Source organism: Tursiops truncatus, chromosome 3 (genome assembly GCF_011762595.2).
Source record: "Tursiops truncatus isolate mTurTru1 chromosome 3, mTurTru1.mat.Y, whole genome shotgun sequence".
NCBI classification, from domain to species: domain Eukaryota; kingdom Metazoa; phylum Chordata; class Mammalia; order Artiodactyla; family Delphinidae; genus Tursiops; species Tursiops truncatus.
In genome coordinates, this window is record NC_047036.1 from 167,320,884 (window position 1) to 167,340,847 (window position 19,964).

The 19,964-nt window shown below is 55.1% G+C and overlaps 1 protein-coding gene and 1 long non-coding RNA gene across 8 annotated transcripts in view; one reads left to right on the forward strand and one right to left on the reverse strand.

The window, feature by feature from the left end:
* PTPRS (protein tyrosine phosphatase receptor type S) overlaps positions 1-19,964 on the forward strand; it is a 103,517-nt gene that overhangs the window by 16,550 nt on the left and 67,003 nt on the right. Inside the window, exon 1 of one of the 7 annotated variants that reach the window (XM_073803389.1) lies at positions 15,572-15,699. The exons of the other annotated variants lie outside the window; for them this stretch is intronic. The gene's annotated coding sequence lies outside the window, so the exon portion shown is untranslated. Of the gene's footprint in view, positions 1-15,571; positions 15,700-19,964 lie in introns of those variants that run through there. 7 annotated transcript variants of the gene reach the window in all.
* Positions 10,563-11,188, reverse strand: LOC141278401 (uncharacterized). The gene is made up of 3 exons (XR_012331128.1): positions 11,157-11,188; positions 10,866-10,914; positions 10,563-10,762 (listed from the first exon to the last, which is right to left on the reverse strand). It is a non-coding gene; the product is annotated as an uncharacterized lncRNA (long non-coding RNA).

Consider the following 19,964-nt stretch of genomic DNA (forward strand, 5'->3'; position numbering starts at 1 on the left):
CCTCTAGGTGGTCACAAAGCATGGAGCTGATCTCCCTGTGCTATGCGGCTGCTTCCCACTAGCTATCTATTTTACATTTGGTAGTGTATGTAAGTCCATGCCACTCCATAAGTTTGTTTTCAATACCTGTAAGTCTGTTTCTGTTTTATAAATAAGTTCATTTGTATCTTTTTTTTTTTTTTTACGCCGTGTATTTAAAGGCTCCTGTGAGGTTGAGTTCTCTTAGTCAAGATGTTGGCTGGGGTCCCCGCCCTGCCCTATTTTAGAGAAATACATTGTAAGTGCTGTTGGCAGGTAGACCGGGACAAAGCCAGGGATCCTGGATTTGAATCTGCCCTTACCTCTTACTTTGCTGTGTGACTTCATGGCTTTTGCCCAACCTCTCTGAACTCTCATTTACTGTGAAATCAGACTCAGCTCGTCATCCCAGTAATATGTTTTGAGCTCCTGCTGTGCGCCAGGTAGTTTTAGGCAGATTGGTTATTCCTGTCTTGACCACTGCAGCCCCCAAAATGTTAGTTGACAAAACCACAGTGCTTGGGCCACACGAGGGTGGGTGGGAGCCTTCCATGCATTATCAGTACCTTCCGTGGATCCCTTAGTGCGGGTGTCAGAGGCTTGGAGGGAAATCTTGGGGCAGCCACCCATGGGAAATGCTAGGTGCCTGGGGCCTGGCCGCACAGGGACCGGTGCCACGTGCAGAACCCCAAGTCAGCAGCACTGGGGTGAAAAGCAATTCAGAAGAGGTGGGCTTGGAACACAGAGGTGGTTTAGAAAAACTTGAACCATATGTTTTACTTACACTTTGCATTTATGTTCAGGAGAGAAAGGTGATCAAAGTGTACGTCCAAAGAAGTCTAACAAAGCTCTTTCAGTTGCTGTCAATTGATAATTCTGTGTGATAAGGAAGTCATGTCCAGTTTAATTGGCAGCATTTTTTCTTTCTTATTGACGTGTAATATAATTACGCAGCTTAAACTCAATGAAATACAGAAATCGTCAGCTCTGGAACTGGGATGAGGAAGAGGGAGAGAGGATGCAAGGCTCTGAGAGTGAACAATGGGAGGGGAGGTCAAAGAAGGCTTCCTGGAGGGGGTGGCAGCTGATCTGAGATGTGGTGGTTGAGTAGGAGTTACTTGGGCAGAGAGAGGAGGGAATGGTGTTCCAGGCAGAGGGAACAGCATGGGCAAGGATTCCCATGCAAAGTCACTGTGAGCCTTCAAGGTGAAGTGGTTAAATCTTGTGTCTTTCATGGGGCCCAGCTCATAGTAGGTGCTCACTGAATGGATCATGGTAGATGTTAGACCAATGGGTCCGTAATAGGCAGCCGGTCAGTGGGCACGAGGTAGGTGCAAAGTAAGCAGGCGCTGCCCTCAGTCCCAGATCTGGATGATGCCGTGTGGATGTTGCTTGCCAGCATCTGCGTTTCGAAAGATCTGAGACCCAGAGGTTTGAGTCTGTTTGAAGTCCCTCAGCAGGTTGACTGTTGCGCAGGGATAACCTTGATGGTTATCCTCAGCTTCCTGCCATGCTACTAATGAAGCTCTATCCTCAGTTGCACAGTGGGCATGCAGCTTGAAAGGAGGAGAAACCCAAATCAACTGACTTTAGTTTTTTTTAAAGAAAGCAGATGGATTGATTGGCTCTTGTAACTGAGAAGACTGATGTTAGAATAGACGAGCTTCAGGCATGGCTTGATCCAGGGGCTCAGACAAGGATCCTTTAACTCTTTGTTAAAGAGAAAGAAAAGCAGACCCAGATTGCTTAAACTGCTTGCCCGAGGCCACTCAGCTAGGAGGTTAAGCCACAGTTCAGACTCGGGTTGCTCTGAATCTAAAGCCTGTGACTTGTCCCAAGCCAGGGAGTGATGACTCCATTTTACAGATGGGGAAACTGAGGTTCATGGAAGGGAAATGACTTACTTCAGGTCATTGAGTAAGCAAGGAGCAGAGCCTGGGACCAAACTCACATCAAACTCATGGTCTTGGACCTCATACCATATGGTTCTCTGTAAACACAGGTTGAATGGTGAGTTGGTCCAACTGAGGCAGAGCAGAGGAAAGGTTTGCCAGGGACCACATTGACCTTGGGCCAGGCTCTCCCCTCCCCCCGCCAAAAGGGCCCACGCACACTCCCTCCTGCCACCCACCCTGGATGGTTATGACTTTCCCCTCGCTCTTGATGAACACATCACAGGTGACAGGTCAGGAGGTCCCTGCTGGCCCTGGCTTCATGCCAGCTGTGGGTTCCGGCCAGCCCTGCCCATCTCTGTCACAGGAGGAAATGAGATTGGCAGCCAGTTGTTCTCTTCCGAGCCAGCCACCTCGCTCCCCGATGCCCGGTTTCCAACGTTTGCATTGATTGCTCAAGCCCTCCTCCCTTCTGCTCAGTAACTCTCACCGTTTCCCTCTGAGCAGTCCTTCCTCTGCTCCCTTTGCCCTTGGGCATCTCCATGGCATTGGGCACCTACTGTCTACCAGGTGTTGAGCTCGACTGCTAGCAAGCTTTGTTCACCTCATCCTAGGTCAGGCTCTGGGCCCAGGTGACCTGTGCTCATATCCCCTCTTTGCCACCTCCAAGCTGTGTGACTTTGGGTAAGTGGCCTGACCTCTCTGAGGCTCAATTTTGTCTTCTGTAAAATGGAGAGAATTAGGTGAGATATGTGTCTAGCAAATAATACATGGTCTTAAAATATTAGCAAGTATTCTTCTTATTATTTCAGCATTAGTACCTCTAGGTCTGTTGGTCTCCTCTCTCCTTTCCCACACATCCTACACCCAACTCTCCCGTGCCGTGCTTTTTCACAAACAGACTCAGTATGTACAGAGCCTTCATGTCCTTTTTCTGGGCTGTGTACTATGCGGCTGGCTTGTCCAGCCCCTTCCTGACCGCCATGCCCACCCATCTCTCTCTTTCACTTTCCTGTGAGATGAGCTGCAGTGCTTTTCACACACAGGCTTCAAGCACGAGTAAGAGGTTCTATGTGGAATGCACGTTCTAGAAATCGCTGGATCTCACCTGGTCACCCTACAGTGTCTGTAATCTCCATTCCAGCCACCAGCAAGTGAGCACAGGCTTCCGCTTAACGGTTTAGTAGGATAGGAATGTTTTTATTCTTTGGCGGTTCCCACCAGACCAGTAGCAGAAACCTCCCGTGGTTTCAGATCTAAAATTTTATTTTAGGCCCCAAGAAAAGCTTCTAAGTGTTGAGAAAATAATCACAGTGCCTCCTCTGGGTCCAAGATCCTGCTGGGGAGCATCTAGAGGTTCATCAGTGGATATTTATTGAGCACCTACTGTATGCTGGGCCCTGACCCAGGTGCTGGGAATAAAGTGGTGAAGAAGACAAGAAAAAGTCCTGTCCTTGTGAAGCATAGCAGGGAGAAGAACAATACACAAATAAATAGGTTAAATATTTAAGGAGCTATAGCATGCCTTTAAGAAAAATGAAGCCAGGGAAAGGGGTAGGTGATAAGGAGGGACTATTTTAGTTATGGAATCAAGGTAGGCCGCTCTGAGGAGGTGACTTTTCAGTAAAGACCAGCAGGAGGTGAGAGAGTGAATTATGTGGCGATCCGGAGGAAAGGTGTTCCTGGGGTGGGGGTGCTGGGGGGAGAGCCGTGCAAAGGCCCAGGGACAGGACCATGCCTGGTGTGTGGAGGCCTGTGTGTCTGGAGCAGAGTGAGCGACGGGGAGAGAGGGAGGAGGTGAGGGCAGGGAGGGGAGGAGGGCAGGTCGTGCAGGACCTTGTGGCTGAGGGGAGGACTTGGTTTTTTGCTCTCAGGGAGGTGGGAGCCCTGGAGGGCTGTGGGCAGAGGAGGGACGGGGCCTGACTCAGGTGCTCACAGGCGCCCTTTTGCCACTGCAGGAGCTGGGGAACAGGGTGGGGGCGACTGCCCTTGTCCAGGTGAGCAATGATGGGGCTGGACCAGATGGAGACAGAGAAGGGGGAGAAGTGGGTGGATGCTGGAGAGATTTTGTTTTGGAAGAGCCAGTGGATTGGCCAAGCAGTGGGTGCAGGGCGGGCTTGAAAGTCATCAAGGATAACTCCTAGATCTCTGGGCTGAGCATCTGCAAGGATGGGAGGGACAGGTATGGGGACCCCCGTGTTAACAGGACACCTGCCAAGGTTTCCAGAAGGCAAAGGGAGTGGTTCTCTCTGCAGGTGTTGGAGGGGACCTCCTGGATCTGGTGACTCCTAAGTTAGCCCATGGGTATGATCTGGGGCCAGGGTCCCATGCTACAAGCAAGGCAGTGGCCCCTGACCAAGGCACAACCTTTTCTCAGCCTCAGTTTCCCCATCTGTATAATGGGGATGGTAACGGAAGGGAATGAAATGAGTTAATATGTACAGAGTACTTAGAACACAGCCAGCTACACGTTTGGGTTTAGGTGGGGCTGGGCCTTCGCCAGCTCCAAGCTCCACTGGGGCTCTTGGGGCAGAAATTCTGAGATTCACTGAACTTCCAGTTCAAGATACAGAGGAGGCCTGGTTCACAGACCAGGAGGGTGAAGCCCAGAGAGGTTAAGGCACTTGCCCCAGGCCATACACCCATGGGCCCACACGTCCTCCCCACCTTGCTCCTCTCCCTTCTCCTCTGTGTGCTTTCCACCCCTGGGGCTGCCGGCTTTAGTTCTTGGTGGTTTCCAGGCTCCCCTTGGCTCCAGCTTGGCACTCACCTCCCACTTCCACGCGCTCTGGGTCCAGGGCCTGGTGCCAGGCGGGCCCAAGGGCGGGAGGTGGGGGTCTGGATGGGCACCCTCTGCTTTATACCCAGGGTTCCCTCTGCCCCTGCCCCTTCCCCGTTGCTCCCACAAATGATGGAAGTGGGACAGGAGGGAGCGAACGAAATTATATACACACGAACATATAAAAATTAGTTTAGGATCTGGGCCAAGAACCACTTGCGCTTGGCTCGGCATTGTGGGTAATTCATCCCCGATTACCATAAAAGCCAGAGCCTAGCTGACAGGCAGCCGTGCGGCTTTTGTTTAAGATTCTGATGAATATATAATCTCTCTCCCGCCTGGAGCCCGAGGTTCCCCCCACCCTGCCCACACCCCCTCTGCTGAGAATGGTCCCCGGGAAGGATGTCCCCAGGCTCCTGCCCAAGAGGCTGCTCGGGAGCCAGGCCGGCCCCAGGTCCATTGGTAAGCCTGCCTCAGAGAAGCTCGGCTTGGCATTCGATGCCCGCTGCTGCCCCTCAAGGATCCCAGACCTTGTAATGCAGCCCCAGCCCTGGGCCCAGTGCCCTCAGACCCTCATTCATCCACTTGACACACATTTATTGGGCACCAACTGTTTGCCTGGTCCCACACGGGTGCTGGGATGCTACAGCGACTGAGATGGATGGGGTCCCTGGCTTTTCAGAGTCTGGGGGCTGATGGATGACTAGACAAGCATTTATCCTATATTTAAAGATTCCCCATCTCTTGCCCAGAAGATGCAAATTAAAACACGATCCATTTCTTGCCCGTTCACTTGGCAAAAATGTCTGAAGCTTGATGATATCCAGAGTGGAAATGGGAGGGGGACCCCTGGGCGTCATCAGCGGGAGAATAAATTAGCATTGCCACTTTGCAACATGTTTTATTTTTAATTTTTTTTTCTGGCCAGATAATGCATATATGTAAGACACAACTGAGGATGTACAGAAGAGTACACAGGGGAGAGGCTCTCTACCACCATTCCCTTCATATCCTCAGTCCCCTTCCCCACTCCTTCCTCAGAAGCAACAGCAGTGTCTTGCTAGGACAGGGTTTGGTGGACTTTTTCTATAAAGGGCCAGATAGTAAATCTTTTCAGCCCTGCTGTGAGGCGGGTGGTCTCTGTCGATGCTAGTCAATGCCACCATTGTAGCATGAAAACAGCCAGAGACAATACGTGAATGAATGGCTGTAGCCGTGTGCCAATAAAGCTTTATTGACACAAACAGCCAGTGGGCCAGATTTGGTCCATGGGTTGTAGCTTGCTGGCCCCTGCTCTATATCAGCGCTGTCCAGCAGAACTTTTGTGCAATGTTAGAAATACTCTCTGCTGATGCTTCCTAATAAAGTAGCCTCTGGCCACATGTGCTGTTGAGCATTGGAAATGTGGCTAGTGCAAATGAGGACTCAACTTTTAAATTTCATTCCATTTTATTGCATTTAAATGTAAATAGCCACGTGGTGGCCTATGGCCACCATTTTGGACAGCGCAGTTATCTAGACATCTTCGGTGAACATTAAGTAGGCAGGTAGATTTGTATTCCTTTGTTTAACCAAATGGTAGCATCTGTTCTGTACCTTGGGGTTCCCCCCCCTTAAAAATGTAGTATCTTAAAAGTAATTTCATAATTATACATCTGGCTCTCTCCTTTTCACAACTGCAATACTAGTCTCATAATATTAAAAGATACTAATCTTTTGTGGCATTATTTGGCCCCTTGCACTGTTATATGTTTAATCAATCCCCTATAGTTGAGCACTTAGGTTGCTTCAAGTCTTTTGCCGTGAGGACTTTCTACAGATGTCATTTCATGGGGATGTGTCTTTCAGATAAGTTCCGAGAGGTGATGTTAGCAAGCCCAGAGGGAAGGTGCAGACACCCCAGCTGCCCATCTCTCTGCATTGAGATGTGGGAGGCATGGACGCAAAGATTCACAGGCATTGGTCGAGAGTGAGAAATAAGATGGAACCAACCTAAGTGTCCATCAACAGGGGATTGTAATAACTGGGCACAGCCTTGTAATGGAAGATTATACACAGCAGGTGGAAAGAGTTTTGGGATGTGTATGCACACTGTAGCTACAGTGTCTTGTGAAAGAGCACAAGTTGGGAAATGATACAGACAAGATGATACAATTTCACGGAAGAAAAAGAAAAACATTCTGTATTCTGGTGTTACCTTCGGTCTGTAGCTGCTTGGGAAAGATATGCAAAGATTGACACAAACCAGCAACAGAGGTTGCTTCTAGGGGCAGATAAGAGGGACTCGCCATTCCACAAAGGTTTGCATCTGCTGTGTGCCAGCTGCTTCCTGGCCTCAACAGGAGGAATTTGAAAGAACAAATCTCCTGCCCTCTTGCAGCTAGCACTCCAGCTGGGGAGCTTGAGAATAAACAAAGCACAGGGGGGAAAAAAAATCAAATATCAGAGAGCGCTATGTTGCTCTAGGGGGAAAAAAGATTTAGAGAAGGGGACTGGGGAGGGCCCAGAGTGGGAGGCAAACTTTTAAAGAAGGCATTCCAGAAGACCTCACTGCAGAAGTGACACTTGAACAGAGGTGGTGAGGGAGGGAGCCATGTGGGTTTCAGGGGGAAGAGTGTTCCCAGCAGAGGAACAGAGAATGCAAAGGCCTGGAGGTGACATCTCCCGGGACAGTTGCTGAGCCCAAACCACTGTCCTCACCCAGACCTGTACCTCCTCCGTCATGGCTCCCAAATGAGCACGGCTTGCTGGGGACCGCTGCCGGGGAATAATTAATAATTGATCATAATAACTGATACATCTGGGAACCAGTGGTCCATCCTTGTGCTTCCACGAGGCAGCCAGCCCCCACCCACGTGTGGGCTGCAAAATCACAGATGGGCTAGGTTCGAGATGCCACAGACTCCTGGACTGGCTGACCTCCAGTCAGGCAGGAGGAGAGGAAGCCAAGGCCTGAATGAGTGGTGTGGGGAGAGAAGTTGAGAACCCAGCTTGGGTTCAAGTCCTAGTTCTGTTCTAGTGGTGAGAATATGGACCCAACCTCTGGGCCTCAGTTTTCCCAACTGAAAAATGGGGAGAATAATAACACCAATCTTTGAGGTGGTTCAGTGAGCAGCTTCATGGAGGCCTGGCCAGTGGGAAGAGCCAGGAATAGGAGCTAGTGTGCTCGTTGAGCACCTACTGTGTGCCCAGCTTGGTTTGGGGCACTTTGCCCCATACTAGGTCTTTTTTTTTTAATGAATTTATTTATTTTATTTTATTTATTTTTGCTGCATTGGGTCTTCGTTGCTGTGTGCAGACTTTCTCTAGTTGTGGCAACCGGGAGCTACTCTTCGTTGTGGTGCGCGGGCTTCTCAGTGCCGTGGCTTCTCTTATCGTGCAGCACGGGTTCTATGTGCACAGGCTTCAGTAGTTGTGGCATGTGGGCTCAGTAGTTGTAGCTCGCGGGCTCTAGAGCGCAGGCTCAGTAGTTGTGGCACACAGGCTTCATTGCTCCGCGGCATGTGGGATCTTCCTGGACCGGGGATCGAACCTGTGTCCCCTGCATTGGCAGGAGGATTCTTAACCACTGCACAACCAAGGAAGTCCCTCCCATACTAGATCAAGCGTTCTGAGGTCTTGGGAGAGGAGGGATTGGGTACAGGTCCCAACCCTTGTCCAAAGATGTCACCTTCCCCCTGGTCATCCAGGACTTGAGAGCTTGGAGAGCTGCGCAGAGAGGTTGTGCCTGCAACTGAGCTCACACAACAAGTCTGGGCTAAGCAGGGAACCTAGCTCTGCTGTCCCATCCCCCTCAGCAGCCCCTGGTCCCTCAGGCTTCTCACCTATGGGATGGGACTTGGCCCAAGCTTCCTATTCCCACTTCTTCCATTCAGTCCAGTGCCACTTAGATTTCCTCTCCCAGTTCCCCTTTTCTTTCACATCTTAGATATCACCACCTACCAGAAGCCTGCCCCGCCCCCATGCCAGATGCATTCCCCATCTCACATCTGGTTTTTAACTGCCAGAGACCCCATCTGCCTCCCCTACAGCCTATGAACTTCCTGACGCCAGGCCAAAGCTGCCTGGGTCATCCTGTGTCCCTAGTGCTCAGCCTGGAGCCTGGTATACAGCAAGTGCTCTATAAATGCAGGGGTGTGTGTGAAAGAATTGTTACTGAAGTGTGATAATTGTTCATGCCTCAATGTGTGCATTCCTCAAATGACATCCCCCCACCTCACTCCTCTAATCCCATCTCCCTCTCTTTCCCTAGAACTTAGTGTGTTCATTCCCACCACAGGACCTTTGCATGTGCTGTGTCCTCTGCTCAGAATTCCCTCCCCACCCCTATCTTTGCATGGCTACGCCATCTGTCACTCTCCCTCCCTAGAAGAGAAGCCCTGGGAGGTTGTCTGTCCTGGTTCCTGCTGCGTCCCCAAAACTCAGGATAGCGCCTGGCACATGCTGAGGTTTCAGCAGTGACCAAGACTGGATCCCACTCTCACAAGGGAAGTCAGTCAGGAGCTGCGTGAAACCCTGTCCTGGGGACCTCTCTGGCCAGTGCCTCAGTTTCCCTGATCTTCAAAGGCCTTGAACCCACAAAAATCAGCCCCAGGCACTGAAAACCCAATCATCCTCTGCACAGATGGGGACACAGAGGCCCTGAGAAGGGCACGGATTTGCTCAGGGCCACATAGCCCCCTGGGGACAGAGCTGGGAAGAGAACCTAGGCCTCCTGCCTCCTCTGGGCCATGAATTCTAAAGTGGGGGACCTGCCCCCAGGATGAGGTTGTTTTGGGGTGACCTGTGGAGGAGGCATCCGACAGCACAGAGCTACACGGACCAGCAGCAACTCCGCTTTTGGTCCATAACAAATCAAAGGGAAAGTCTCAGTCCGGTGCAGGGTGATTTTTTAAAACCAACACCTGCCAATCTCTCTATAACCAAATCCCATTGGGCTGCTGGCCTTAGCAACAGTATCCAGGGAAAGTGGAAGGATTCGGTACATAGTTTCATTGTAATAATTTTTCTGGTGACTTTCAAGGCTCCGCAGTTAGAGCCTGGCATTATAGAGTTAGTTTCTAAAGTAAATTAGTTTAAGGGAACTGCTGTGAGCCAGTTGAATGAAAGATTTAATGAGGGTTAAGGGAACAAGGCGGGGAGGATTTGGGGGGCATGCCACACATGTCCTCACAGGGGACCTGGCGAACGCAGAAGCATTAACAGAGAGAATGCGGCCAGATCCATTAAAGCGGCCACAGCTGGTCCAAGGTGGGAGATGGGGGGCTTGGGGAGGGGCCCAGCCTGGAGGGACTGTGCCTGGCAAGGGCACTACCCCTCCGCCCCCTGCCTCTGGCTGAGTCAGCATGTTGGCGCCTGGCAGCAGAGCGGAGCCTGGCTGTGCTTGGAGCAGCTGTTTACATATTTCTGCCCTTGGGGCCAGAGCAGCAGCCCCCAGAGGGTGCCTGGGACGGACGACCCAGGTTCAATTCCCAGCTTTGTGGACTTGTGGCTGCAGATGGTGCCTGCCAACCTCTGCCCCGTCCTGCAGATCAGCCCCGCCAGACTTCACAAGGCCTCTTAGCCATTAGTTTGTTCTTTCATTTATTTATTTATAATATTTATTTATTTACTGGGCTCTGCTGGGTCTTAGTTACAGCACGCAGGATCTTCAGTTGCGGCACGCAGGATCTTCAGTTGCGGCATGCGGGATCTAGTTCCCTGACCAGGGATTGAACCCAGGCCCCCTGCTTTGGGAGCATGGAGTCTTAATCACTGGACCACCAGGAAAGTCCCTCTTTCATTCATTTAGAAAGCATTTATTGAGTACCTACTGTACACCAGGCCCTAGGACCAGCGATGGCCGAAACCGACCTGGCCCTGCCCTCCGGGCTCCCACCTCCTCCATCAGAGCTGTGCACAGAACTTTCTACGCTGATAGAAATATGCGATGTCTGTGCCAATACTGTGGCCACGAGCCACACCGGAAACACAGTATGTGTGAATGAGGAACTGGATTTTGAACTTTGTTTAACTTTATTTCATTTTAATTTAGTCACATGCAGCTAGTGGTTCCTTATTGGACATCACAGATCTAGACAGTAAACAAGAAATAGGTAATTTCAGATGAAAATAAGTGCTAAAAAGGAAATAAAGCTAGAGAAAGGATGTGTGATAAAGGCTGATGGAGGAGGTACCTGAGCCGGGGTGATCAGCTTCTCTGAGGAGGCAATGTTTGAGGGAGACCTGAATGGCGAGAAGGAAACAGCCATGAAAATGTGGGGGAAAGATGTTCCAGGCACAAGAGAACCAGCATGTGCAAAGGCCCTGGGGCAGGACCATGCCTGGGGAGTTGGAGGAACAGCCAGGAGGCCCGTGTGTCTGGAGCAGAGTGAGCGAGGGGGAGAGAGGGAGGAGGGGAGGGCAGGGAGGGGACGGGGCAGGTCATGCAGGGCCTTGTGGGCAGTGGGGAGGACTTGGGCTTTTACCTGGAAGGAGGTGGGGGCCCTGGAGGGCTGTGGGCAGAGGAGGGACGGGAGCTGACTCAGGTCCTTACAGGCACCCTCTTGCTGCTGTGGGGAGGACAGATTGTGGGGAGTAAAGGCCGGAGCTGGGGGACCAGGGCAGAGGTGACTGTACTGGTCCAGCTGGGCACTCATGGGGGCTGGACAGGGTGGGAAGGGCATCTGGAGAGAGATGAAGAAACTCAGGAAAAATTTAGGAGGGAAACTTGAGAGTATTTCCAGACTGGCGCAGCATGAAGGAAGAAGAGAAGTCAGGGTCAGCCCCCAGCTTCTAGGCTGAGCCTCTGTAAGGATGGAGCTGCCATCAGCTGAGCAGGGGAGGACAGAGGGAAGAGCAGGTTTGCTGGATCCAGCTACACCTGAAAGCATCCTGGATTTGTCCAGAAGGAGAGGATGGTAGCCGGGCCTGGGGGAACCAGAAGGTGAAAAGGACAGATGAAGAGCTGGTGCGTGCCTGTGGCGGGCTGCGGTGTGGCCGCCAGGCAGACACGGCGCCAGGGCCGAGATGTGAGTATGGGCGAGGCAGGCACTGGGCTGGTCCGCACATGCTTGCTGCTCCGGGGCATGAATGCTGAGCTGGGTGGGGAGGGGCCCCGGTGGGCAACCTGGGGCCTGGGAGCCCTGGAGCCCGAGAAAGGAGGAAGCTGCCCAACCAGTTTCTCTCTTGCTCCCAAAACCAAGGGTGTGGAGTTTGGTGGTTGCTGCTAAATGAAATTTTCGGGAATTCTGGCCCCAAATGTGAAGTCAGGGAAGGGATTAGGAGTGGGGCATCCTGCCCAGGGTGTCCAGGGTGCCGTTTTACCTGGGGCTGCCACATCAGGGAAGGTTTCAAAGGCTTGTGACCGTCCCAATGGAATGACCCTTTGCTTGTAAACGATGGGTCGCAGCTTCATCTGAGGACATGTCTCTCTGCTGTTTATACTACAGCTCAAGTGAGGTCCCAGTAAACTCTGTGGGCTGGACCCTGGCAAATGGTTTCATACTGGTGATCTCTGTGTACCCATTTAAGCACATCGGAGGCAGACTGGAAGGAGGCAGTCAGCCTTGGCCTTTGTACTTGCTGTTCCTCCTGCTTGAAACTCGGTTCCCCTAGGAGTTGTCTGTCTGATGCGCTCAATTCATCCAGGTGTTCTGAGAGGTCCCCCCGACCCCTCCACGCTTCTAGAGCCTTACAGGTCATTTTATTTTCTTTTTCATGCCTCTCAGTACTTCCAGCCTTATGTTATTGACAATGTTTGTTTCTCTGTGGATGTCTGTCTCTCCTGCTTATCTTGAGCCCTGGGATAAGGGGTGGGGGGGCGCGTGTGCGGTGCTTGTCATTCCGCTGCTGTGTCCTCAGTGGGCCGGCACACAGTAGGTGCTCAATAAGTGTTTCTGGAAAGAATGAATGAAAATGACCACATGCTAACAGATTCTCTCCAGGAGAGGGGTGGATTGTGGGCCATTTTTATTTTCTTCTTTATGCTGATTTTCCCCAATTTTCTGCTGCACACGCCTATTTTATAATTAGAAGAAAAGTTATTTTGAAAAAAATTATCCCCCCAAACGTCCCAGCTGCAGGAGCTGACGTGATCTAGCCCCATGCTCCATCCCAAGGACAGCTGCCTCCTGGGTGTATACAGAGGACGTAGCAACTGAACGTTTGTGGGCTCCCGGGGTCAGCCCTCGGGGGCACTGGGTGGGCAAAGCAGTCAGGGAGGACTTCCTGGAGGTGGCAGCCCTACCCTTCAAGGGGCTCAGGCCAGAGTTGTCAAGGTGCTCATCTTGAGTCCCCTCTTTAACTTGCACCCTACAGCCAGTCCTTTAGAAAATTTCCTTGCCTCTGCCTTCATAATCTATCCAGAATGTACATGCTTCCCGCACGCCCCCCTTCTCTGCCTCCACCTGATCAGTCCCCTCATTGCTTGCCTGAACCTGTGCAGTCACCTCTGCCCTGGTACCCCGGCTCCCCCCACCCCCAGTCTGTCCTCCTCTGCCCACTGCCCTCCAGGGCTCCCACCTCCCTCAGGGTAGCCTAAGGTTCTGCAAGACCTGCCCCTGTCCCTTCCCTGCCCTCCCCTCCTCCACTCTGCTCCAGCCACACGGGCCTCTTTGCTGTCCTTCACCATGCCTGTCACAGTCCTGCCCCAAGGCCTTTGCACATGCTGTGCCCACTGCCTGCATCACTCCTCAGAAACATCCATACTTCCTTCAGGTCTTACTCATGTCACCTCCCCACTCCCTGACCCTCCGTTGTTTTTTTTTTTTTTCCTTCTGTACGCGGGCCTCTCACTGCTGTGGCCTCCCCCGCTGCGGAGCACAGGCTCCGGACGCGCAGGCTCAGCGGCCATGGCTCACAGGCCCAGCGCTCCACAGCATGTGGGAGCCTCCTGGACCGGGGCACGAACCCATGTCCCCTGCATCAGCAGGCGGACTCCCAACCACTGTGCCACCAGGAAAGCCCTGACCCTCCCTTTTAACACTGCATCCCACCCCATGCGTCCCCTCTTCCCCCGCTTTGTTCATCTTCATATCGATTCTGCACGAGCCCTTTGCCTGGGCATCAGCCCGCAAAGCACCTACTATGCTTCTGGGGGCGTTTTCTGAGGGCCCCACTGTGTGTCCTGCCATGCTGGGGGAGGTCCTGTCACTCAGTTTCACCTCCACGTTGACCCAGAGCACCTCCTGTGTGCTTGCCACTTGGTGCTGTGGCGCCAGGGGTCCCACCTCCATGAAGCACCAACTGTGGGCCTCCCAGGGTTAGGGCTGTGTGGGGGAGGGGAGATGTTGGAGCATCTCGTGTTTAGCAGCACCTACTGTGTGCTCCATGTAGAAGGGGCAGGTAGAGAGTCTGCACGCGGACATTCACAGAGCACTTACTCTGTGCTCGGTGCTTTGAGGACCCCAGTGCACGCCTCCCCAGTGCCAGGGGAGGTGGGATTATATGCTCTATTTTGCAAAGCAAGGGACTGAGGCGCCGGACTGGAAAGGGCAGATCACCCAGGGGAGGGTGCATTTGGTGCTGGGGAGAGATGGGGGGTGGACATGCCAAGGCAACCATAGCAGGGCGTGGATGGGCCACCTTGGGAAGTGAGTCGTCCCTGTCCCTATCTGGGGTGCCTCGGGGCTCAAGCAGCTGCCTGGGTGCCGCCCATCAAAGCCCATGTTCTTTGTCCCACTTCTACATGCTGGGGCCTGTCTGTCTCCAGCACTGCCGTTTCCTCCTGGGCTTTAAATTTATAGTGATTTGTCATTTTCTGGCTCCAGGCCTCTGTAGCGTTGTGGGTAAGGACGCTTAGCCTCTGGACCCAAACATTGGTTCGAATCGCTGCTCTTCCTGACCTTGGTAATCTCTCTCTATTCCTCCCTAACCCCTTTGGTTAATGGGGCTGATTGATGGCGGGGCGATGTGAGCCGTCACAGGGCTTGGAATATACTAAGATCTCAGTACACGTAGGCTATGGGAGTCGTCCAGAGCACTAATGGTGGAACTGATCCCAATTCGCCAGGGATGGGATCAGATGGGGGGAACGCCTCCCACCTCGCACCGGCGGCTGCCCTTGGGTCTCCGTCAGGGTCCCTACCCCTCCCTGAAGCTTCTCCGCCAGCTCTCAGGACCTGCTGGGGCTCGGCGTTCCCGGCCTCTCCCTTGGAGTTTTCAAACCCGCTCCGGGCAGCAGCGCCGGCCAGGATTGGCTGCCTGGGTGGGGACGCCCCTTCTCTCCCCCCCCCCGCTCGGGATCGGGTGTCTCGGGCCTGGCACGGTGGCCCCATCTGTTTCCAATCTGGCCCTGCGCTCTCCGCCCCCTCAGGGTTGTGGCTAAGGTTGAGGCCTCTGCCACGGTGTCCCCGTTCATCCCCCCCAGACCCCAACTGGACTCCCAGCAGGAGAGAAGCCTCTTTGTGCCTTTGCCCCTCCCCCACACTGTGGGTTTCTGTGTTTGTAGGGGGCGCGGCCTCTGCCATCCAACCCAGACTGGGAGGGGATCTTCTGCCCCTTCTTCGACCTCCTGTATTTGGGTGTGTTTGGGGAGCTCTCTGCCGCCCTGTCCAGCATCCAGCCCTTTCATCCGTTGCCATGGCCATGATCAGCGCCTGCAAGGGAAGGGGGAGTAGGGTAGGGGATCCCTCTGGCATCAGGCTTCCAAAGGGAGGGTCCTGAGCTGTGCCACTGGGGGCACCCCCTTATGTATGTGCACATTGCGGGGGACACAGTGACCTCCTTGGAGGCCTCCCCGACACAGCACCCCCATCCACGTAGGATTTCAGTGCCCGCTGATCTGGGTCCCGACTGGTCCCCCGCCCTACTTCCGGCCGGGCCCGCCCGAGGCTCGCTCTGGGGGCCCCCTCCCCGGGCCCACCCCCTGGCCGCCCCGCCCCTGGCCCCGCCCCGCCCCGCCCCCAGGCCGAGCTCGCTGCGCCTCGGCGTCTCCGAGTTCTCGCTGCGCTCCCGGCGGACCCTGGGTAGGGCTGCAGCGGGCACGGCCGAGGCAGCGTGGGGCCCGGGCCCCGATTTCTGAGCCGTAGGGTGAGTGCGTCGGTACCCCCTTCCACCTCGAGGCCCAGTCTGCACTGGCCTTTGTCCGTCTCCTGGCCCCTCACCCCGGGTTCCCCCCATACCCCCTCCCCGCGCGGCCTGGCCCAGCTGCCCTCCAGGGATAGCTCGAGCCCGCCGCTGCCTGGCGCGCCGCCCCACCCCGTTCAGGCTGGTCGCTCTCGTACTTTGGAAAACTCCAGACCGTTACGCTCTGTGGGGTCCCCTCCCCCGCCTGGCCCCCAGCCCGACCTCTTCCCCCACCTCCTGGGGGCGGAGCCAGGCTGGGGCAGCCTTCGCTGCCAGCCGTGAGGGGGGGGCGGTGCTCTGATAGCGGGTGGGTGCTTTGGCATCCTTCCTTCCGCTGGGGACCCGCTCCGCGGAGGAGGTGGCAGAACTGCTGGGCTGGGGGTGGGGGGTTAGTGGCTGGGATCCCTGCTCTTAGCCACTCCCCAGAACTCACAGAAAGTTTTCCTCTCTCACTTTGTCCCTGCGCCCCTCAGGCTTATGGGCTCCAGATCGATGCTGTGGCTGGTCGGGGCTTTAATAAACTGAGGGGTTGGGCAGGCATATCAGCTCCCACCGTCCCGCTTTCCATACCTGTCTCCAAGCTCCAAGCCTCTGAACGCCCCCATTATTGCCTGGAGAATCCTGCTTCCCAGGATTCCTACTCAGAGTCCTGGGCGACCTTAGAGGGGCTTCCTGTGACTCCTGGGCTGACCCTCCTTGAGCCTCACCTCCATCCCTTAAGGCTTGAGCAGACATCCCCCCACCCCCAACCAAGAGCAGATGTAGGCTGCACCTGGAGGCCATGTCTGTGTTGGCCTCTGCTGCCTGTGGCGGCTCCTTCTGGCCTCAGTTTCCCTCTCTGAAATGGACATGACCACAGGAGTGGTATGGGTAAAGTGTCAAATGGGGCCAGGCATGTAGTAGGCATCTAATAAGTGCACGTTCCTAGGGTGGGGAGAAGACTCCCATCCTGGAGGATGATGGGTCTGTGACAGGAGCAGAGCTGGGATGGGAGACACCGGTGCTGAGGGAGCCCAGAGGGGACCCTGGTCCCTCCTGCGGCATCCAAGAGGGCTTCCCGGAGGAGGTGCCAGCTCAGCCGAGACCTGAGGATGAGCGTGAAGGCTGAGGTCTGACGGAGAACGAGGAGTGGTGCGCTGGGTGGAAGGAAGAGCGTGCACAAATGCCCTTGTGTGAGCCAGAAGGCAGTGGGTAGGGACACCCATAGGGCCAACAGGGCATTCGGGGTGCAGCATGATGGAGCTGGCAGTTCTGGAGGCTGAAGTTAAGAATCTAGATCTTAATGGATTTTGATGGAAGCCATGGAAGGTTTTAGAGCAGAGGAGGGGCAGAGTCAAACACAGCTACTTCCAGCCCCAGGGTTGGGGGGGGTGTCAAGCCTGGGCAGAGGAGGGGTCCCAGGGCTGGGGGAAGAGTCCAGTCTCAGCCTGGGGTGGGTAGGTCTGCGGCTACGGCTTGAAGGATGAGTTGACAGGTGGGCCCCCTGGAAGTAGGACCTGTATTAAGAAAGGACCAGAGGTGGACCGGTGCATTCTGAGAACTGTGGTGACCTGTGGGAAGAAGCAGCAGGGCAAGCCCAGGACACTGAGCAGAGGCGCTGGGGAGCCCTGGCAGGTGTGAGCAGCAGGGCAGGGGTGCACCCAGATCTTGGTGTTTCAGGCTCCTCCACGAAGCCGGCGTGGGGGACATGCTGGCAGGGGCCATCCTGGCAGGCTGGGCACCCGGGGAGCGTGGACTCTGGGCTTGACTGAGAGCTGGTCTCTGGCCTCTAATCTTAACCCAGCCCAGCCCCTCCGTGCTGCGTGACCCTCCGTGTGCAGCTAGCCCTCTCTGAACCTCAATTTCCTCTGCTGTCAAACAGAAGGAAGCACGGGGAACATTTAAGAGGGCTGGGCATGTGGAGGGGGGCACGCAGCTGGCGTTACCCATGACTCCCTCTGGGGCTGGGCCTGGCTCCCCAGCTGCCCTGCCCATCCGCTCCTGGCGGTGGGGACCCTTGGGGACAGCACTCAATCCGAATCGATAGTCAACTAAAGGCAGATCCCTCAGCCCTGGTCCTAGCCCGTTCCAGGAAGGTGGCAGGGCCAGTCCCACCCGGCTACATCCTGAGCCCGTTGCCCGGTGGGGGAACACTGAGGCCCCAGGAGGGAGAGGGGCTTGACCAGAGCCCCTTGGAGCCCACCAGGGGCTACCGAGCTAGAGCTTGGACCCTGTCTCACACTTTGGGGACAACCCAGGGAGGCTGGAGACCCAGGTCCTGCCCTCCAGGGGCTCTGAGGCCCTGGGAAAGGGGTTCCAGGCAGCAGCAAAGTCCCCTGGCCCTGAAGGGGGGCTTTGGGGCTGGAGGGGTGTGGGGCGTTGGTGTGAGGGCGGAGACGTTGTGTGTCCCTAGGGGGCTTTTCCTTCAGCCCCGCTGCCAGTGTCACCCACCTCTCCTTCCCCTGGCCCTGGGAAGTCCCTGAGAGTCAGGGTTGTGCAGGTGAGCCCCTAGACCCCCAGGACAGACCAGACCCTCAGGCAGGGCAGGGAGAGGCAGCCCAGAGTCCTCAGGCCCTGGGACACCCGGCCCCACGTGAGTGACACAGAGCCTATTGGCTGCCTAGTCCTGTGTCATAATCACTCTTTTATGCTCCCTGCTTTGCGTGGGCACACAGAGCTGGCTCCAGGATCGCGTGACCTGCACCCCGGCACCTGACTGGAATGGGTGCCCACTCACCCCCTGTGAAAGAGGTCTGGGAGCCCCCAGAGGCCATCCAGCAGGCCGCACCGGGCCCAGAGAGGGTCGTCCACTTTCCTGAGGTCACACAGTGGCCAGGGAAGGACACAGTCCTGTGTAAACGTGGTCTCTGGAACCAAGGCCCCAGGCAGCCGGGGGTCCTTGACAGTCCCCGCTCCTTTGTGAACCTCAGTTTCCTCATCTGTGCAAGACGGGCACCCACCTCTGCCCGGCTGCGGGGAACAGATGGTGGGCAGCTCTGCGCCTGGCACAGAGGTGGGCAGGGACCCTTCCGGGGCCCTGGGTTCCAGGTCCAGAGGCCACTCCCTTCCCTCCTTCCCATTCCCTGCCCAGCCTCATTTCCCACCCAAGTTATTTCCTGTGACTCCCATCGGTGGCTGTTCCCTTCTTAATGGCCACGTTCCTCCTCCAAGACCTTGGGGGTTGCCGCGTCATGCAGCTCTGAGGCACCTACCTCAGTTTCCCTTTCTCAGCAGTGGGGAGGCTGATGGCTCAGGCTGCTTTACTGCAAGACCTGTCAGAGAGGAGGCTTGGCGTCGTGCCAGCCTGGCCACATCCCCTCCTGCCCAGAGCTGCCTAGGGTTCCTTGTTCTGTGGATTCAGTGTGTGGCCACCGCTCTGCCTTAATCTCTCCCCATCTCCCTGCTAGGACTGCTCAGTATTGCTTCTTGTCCTTCCTTGTGCTGTTCCTTCTGTGGAGACACCCACCCCCATTCCCATTCCCCCTTTAATTCTCAGTCAAGTCATAATATTAACATTAAATCTGGAGGCAGAGAGGTCCAGGCAGAGGGTACCAACCCGTGCAAAGGCCCTGGGGTAGGACCGTGCCTGGCATGTGGGAGGAACAGCCAGGAGGCCCGTGTGTCTGGAGCAGAGGGAGCGAGGGGGAGAGAGGGAGGAGGGGAGGGCAGGGAGGGGACGGGGCAGGTCGTGCAGGGCCTTGTGGGCATCAGGGAGGGCTTGGACTTTTACCACCAAAGGAGGAGGGATGGGACCTGACTCAGGTGCTAATAGGTGCCCTCTGGCACTGAGGGGAAGACAGACGGGGTGGCGGGTGGCATGGCAGGAGATGACTCCATTGGTCCAGGTGAGCAATGAGGGGGCTGGACCGGGTAGAGGCAGAAGAAGGGGTAAGAAGTAGACAGTCTCAGCCTAGATTTTGGAGACAGAGCTGACAGAATTTGCTTATATTCTCCCCCAGCCCCTTGCAGGGGAGCCTACCCCTGGTCTCGCAGGAAGCCGGAAGAGGTGGGAGGGTCTGGGGCTTTGCCATGGCAAAGTTCTTCCAGGGAGAATGGGGGCCTAAGAGACCCAGGAACTTTTTTTTTTTTTTTGGCTGTACCTCACGGCATGTGGGATCTTACTTAGTTCCCTGACCAGGGATCGAGCCCACACCCCCTGCGTTGGAAGCGCAGACCGATAGGGAAGTCCCAGCCCTGGAACTTTTAAGCTGCTGTGTTCTGTCTGATCCTTTCCACCCTGATTTGTCCCA